A 5,327-nucleotide genomic window follows, 5' to 3' on the forward strand; every position below is an offset into this window, starting at 1 on the left:
TCACCATGACTCCTCAAGGACATTAAAAGAACAATGAATTTCCCAAAACAATAGGACAAAGGAAATATTTTTTTATTCAAAACAGCAGTTCTGGGCCTTGATGTGCCATCACTCAGCTGAGACAGGGAAACAATTAGAGGAGATTCTATCACATCTTGAATCCACCCAGACAAGCTGAAATCTGCCCATCACAGATGAATGTAAGAAAGGCCAGGCCAAGAATTGTAAACTGGCAATTTTCAGCAAGGAATCTGCAGTGAAGTCTGCTAAAGCCTGGCCAGCATTTGTCTCTAATTCAAAATCATTCCTATTGAGGAAAAAACCCCACCCTCGTCCTCCATATGTGGATGTCAGAGTACAGAAGGGATTAGCTGCTACTAAGAATAAGACCGACGTGCACTGTGACGACAGCTGGATAACAGGCATGAACAATTGCAACCCCCCCATGTGCACTGAGCACTGGCTGAAGTCAGAAAAATGTGTTTTCCTATGGATAAACCTGGCCTGATCCCAGGCCCCTTCTGCATACAGATCCCTGAGCCCAGCACGTGTGAATCAATCTGGCGTTTGGCATTAGAGATAAAGCTACAAATACAACATTGTTAAGAGGCTTTCCCTGTAGTTAATATCTGCTTCTCTGAGGTGCTGTTCCCAGTGTGACCAGTAACTCTCTGTGCCTTTAGAGTTCTTTGAACCATCTTACAATCTGGCATATTGCCATGTTTGGGAGACTTTCCAAACAACTTATGCAATTTTGGTAGCAAATCCAAATGCAAATACCAGCAACCTAGACACACCTATTATTTTCTTCAGCTGGTTTGAAAAGTCATAGAAAGGCAACACAGCAAATGAAAAGCGCTGAGTAAAGGGGTATTCTACAAGAAAACCCCCTGGCTATCCAGACCATCCCAGCTCCAAAGGAATGTACATCCAATATTTCAGTCAGGAATTGTTAAAATGAAGTCTCTCACCACTGGTAAGCTGAGATGGGGGTGCAAACTATTTGGTTGATTGCTGCTTCGATAGCACCCCTATGAGCTGGGCTCCACTGTGCAAGTGCTACACCAAGATGTGGTAATGTGCTGGAGAATCTCTCAGATAGATTCTGGCCTTGTTATCACTTCACATTTCCATATCCACAAGTTAGGAGACTGTTGTCTTGCTGGGCTTTCTGATCTGGACCACCATCAAATTCCTGCACTTCCCTTTCCTCCAGCTGCAGTAACTGGAGGATAATTTCCCTGACTAGGACAGCAATAAATTCATCTTTGCATAAGCTTCTTCCCCCTACCTTGAAGTGGCTGTGCTGTGCTCCAGGCTGCTCTGACAAACGCACTACATTGCCACAAACAGCAGAGAAAAATGTTATCAGCCAAATAGAAAGGTGATCTCTTCCAGAAAGTTCTGGAGGCCATTTCTTTTAAACACAAAACACAGATAAAGAAGTTAAAATAACTCTCTGGCAGACAGTGCAGTGCCAGTTTAAAAAAGCTCTTTTGCTGTTGCTCATTGAATCCTAAAGCTATCCTCTTTTATCTAGTGCTATCAACACTTTTAAGCCATGAATATTATGTAAGCTATATATGATGTTACACACTCATAAAGTTTTACACTAGGTCAGCATTAACAGCCCTGTACAGATGATGCAGTCATGCACAGCTTTGTTTATGCAAGAGATGACCTGGCCCCTCTCTGTATGAGGAAAACTTGATTTGAAGAAGGTTCTTCAGCCCACATAGACCATCATACTATGCCCTAAAACCTCTGTTTCTCCTGTGAAGAGGCAGAGAGAGGTTTATAATGCCCACAAAGTATGCTTTGCAGACAGGTAATTCAGCTTTTTAGATTAGGTAAAAAAACAATTACATTAAAACAACTGGTTTAATAGTCATATTCCTCATCACATCATCCTCATTCTTCTTTGCTTTAAACCATATTGATTAAAAATAAAATAAGAAAAAAAAAGACACAAACCCCAACAATGGGTGTAAACACTATGAGCTTCCTATGTATCTCCCTCTCTCCCCACAGCCCCTGTGCTCTCCTGCCCCATTCTCACTAGCTAAGAAATGTTTTTGACATGTGGTGTAAAAATAATAATTCCACTGATGGCAATGAACACCTTTTTCAACAGACACCTCTGCAAGGAATATCGCAGTTTGAAAGCTCATCTGTTTTTTCCTCTGAATGGATGGTGTTTACCCTGCCTTTACTACAAAAGTCCAGCAAAGAGCAGGGTCAGCACACCCCCTTTTCCTTCCTCAGCAGGTGAGCAATAAGACATGTAAAGAAGGATTAATCTGGACAAGAAGCTTTGTAGTGCAGCAGTGTAGGGAGCTCTATTCCTCTTGGTCAAACTGGAGGTAAATCCTGGATTTCCTCCCACAACAGGTATGCACCAGTTTTCAGATTTTAATAGCTTTCTTCAGTGCAGCCAGAAAATCGTTTGATGGAGAGACTCTTCCAGGAAAGTACAGCCAGCTCTGGCAGCAAATACTCAGCAATTCAACATTACGTAAGACAAAAAAACCACGTTATACCCTATCAGTTGTCATCCTCCTGAGGCTTAGTGAATAACATTTCTATTTTATATATATCCAGAATATATATACACACACACAAATAACATTAGTGAATAAGCCAAAATATTAAATACTGCCCTACCATACAGGCAACCTATACTTGCAAGAAACATGGTCTGGAATACAAATTGAAGCAAAATTCATTATGCCACTTGCTTTGCAATCTCTGAGATGCCACAGGAGCTTCCTACCTTCAGTTAAAGTGTGGGGTGGGAAAGAGAAAGAAGAGCAGAGGATTAAATTTAAATCTCCTAAATTGAGCCAAGGACAGAATTACCCATGATGGAGCTCAGCTAAGACAGACGATCCTCTCTGCTGCTCTCTTTTGTAATCATCTTTCCTTTCTCTCGAAAATAGTATTAAAAATATAGGGAAAATACGTGTTTTGCATCTAAAGATAAAAATATTATCTGTTAAGTCTCTAGAAATGAATTTACACAATTTTTGGATGAAACACACCGTTACTACTGACTGCAAAGCAGAAGTGCAGAGCACTGGCAGCCAAGGCTGTCACTGCAGGTGCTTGTGCCTAGAGCTGCTTCTGCCACACCACCTCATACTCTGCCCTCCATGTTCCATCTCCAGCTTCAACTGTCATAACCATGTCCATTGGGAGCCACCTGTGTTTAAAGAACACTTGTGGGTTTTGTGCTGTTTGATGAAAACTACGTCATTAGTTTGCCAAATATTTTTTCTAGTGAAATGACAAATCTACAGAGCCAGATTAGATCGATTATGTCTTTTACACCACTCCCTAAATAAGATGTTATTTGCGTGAGAGAGGCAGCAGGAAATGGCAATTTATGTAAATGTATTTTAAAATAGAGTAAAATTATTTTATTTAGTTTTCATTTCTGAACAGTATTTATCCACCAAGGATGAATTACAACTCCAGTACCAAGATTAAAAATAGTCTTTCATAATTTGCTTTGATAAATTATAGATTTTTTTAATGTCAAAAATACTCACCAACGCTGAAATAGTTTAATAAAGTCTAACAGAAATGTCATAATCTGTTCAAACTACGTCTGAGAAAACTTAGGTAGAGGTACCAGTTGCAACATGAACATTTACCTGCCAATTGAATAAATGACTTAAAAATTCCTCAACTATCTGCATTTTAGCTCAGTTATGCAAGGTTAAGTTCTTTTTCAGTTCAGTTTAATGCCTAAATAAATACCAGAGAATACAAAAGCAAAAAAAGTTTTAAATGCCACAGGTCAACCATTAAAAGAAGACTGCTCCCAGCTTCAGCAACTTTTGCTTTCACTCCTTTATGAAACTTCATTATAATTGGTCAGCAGAGCCAAGTAGAGAGATTAGGGCAGAATGTCTGTTCCAGGCTTAATGGTAATGCAGACACAGCCAAGACTAGCACATTTTTACACAGGGCTTCTGTATTCAGCTTTTTTTGCAAAAAGGAAATACTTTATCCCTTTGAATCCACACTGGCAGGTAGACAAGTATTTTTTGGCTAGTACATGCTAGGAAGCATTTACTTTCTTCTTATAGGTAGAGCAACCAGAAAAATACTTCTGCAGGAATTGCTCCGTCATGCCACAGAGCAGACAGGTTCGAGGCGCTCAACTCCAGCTCCTGGCAGCCCTGCAGATTTCAGCCAGACTGGGACAAGAACCACTCTGCTTCCCCACAATGATTCTGACAGCAGGAATTTTGAGGTGAGGTAGCTTAACAAGAGCTATACTATTGATTCCAAATTTCTGATTAAAAACACCCAAAAGACAGCAGACTACCTTTCCACAGGACACCTAATTTCAGTAAAAAAAAGTATTTTTGCTGAAATTTTCAGAATTGTGATTCATTCTTTTCCTGCAGTGAGGTTTCCAGTCTTTCACTTTCATCTTTTAAAAAAGTATAATTACAGCTCATTGCACTTTTTTATTCTTATTTGTTTATGTAAATCCTACTCGGACTGAAAGTCAACCAGCATTAATGGCATTGAATAATGCATTGAATTAATGGCATTCTTCTTGAATATACCCTCAATACTCCTAAAAGAAGGCGCTTATTCTTGTTCAAAAGACATTATCTGCAGAATTATTTTACAATTTAATTCTTAAAAATGACTCAATTCAGACTCCAAAAACAGGTGCCATTTTGCATCACTCAAGTCTTCTCCTCCTTCTAGACATTCTTGGTGTTAAAACTGCCATTAAATATTTTAATACTTCAAATAGAAAACTGGTCTTCAGAACAATCCTACTGCCAACTTAACAATGGACAGAGCACAATTTAATTTGGATTTTAGGGTCTTGGAATACCGACCCAAACTATGGAAAAGGAACGTACAAGTGTTAGAACATAGACATTTTAGGCTTTATGGTCTGGGAATATCAGTGGGAAAATAAACAAAGCACATTTTTGAACAGGCATAGCACTTCTGAAGCAGTGCCCCCTGCCTGCATAAGAACATGGTATGAATTCACATATTCTCAAAAAGAATAGGGTCACAAAACTTTATGTATTTCTGTAGCAAGCCCATTTTCTTGAGGCAGCTTGTGGGACTCAACTTGAAAAAGAAAAGCGGTTATCCTCCTTCTATCTAGCCAGTATCTACATTCAAAATTTTCAACATTCAGAATAGCTGGATTCAAGACGACAGACTGCACACTCACTTGTAATATCCATTCCAGCAGTTCAGAGACCTCACCACCAGATATTTGGGGCAACATCAGATCCTGTTCCACAAACATACTTGAAGGTAAAAGAAAACCATGCCAAAAA

Source organism: Lonchura striata, chromosome 1A (genome assembly GCF_050655825.1).
Source record: "Lonchura striata isolate lonStrDom1 chromosome 1A, ASM5065582v1, whole genome shotgun sequence".
Lineage (NCBI taxonomy): Eukaryota > Metazoa > Chordata > Aves > Passeriformes > Estrildidae > Lonchura > Lonchura striata.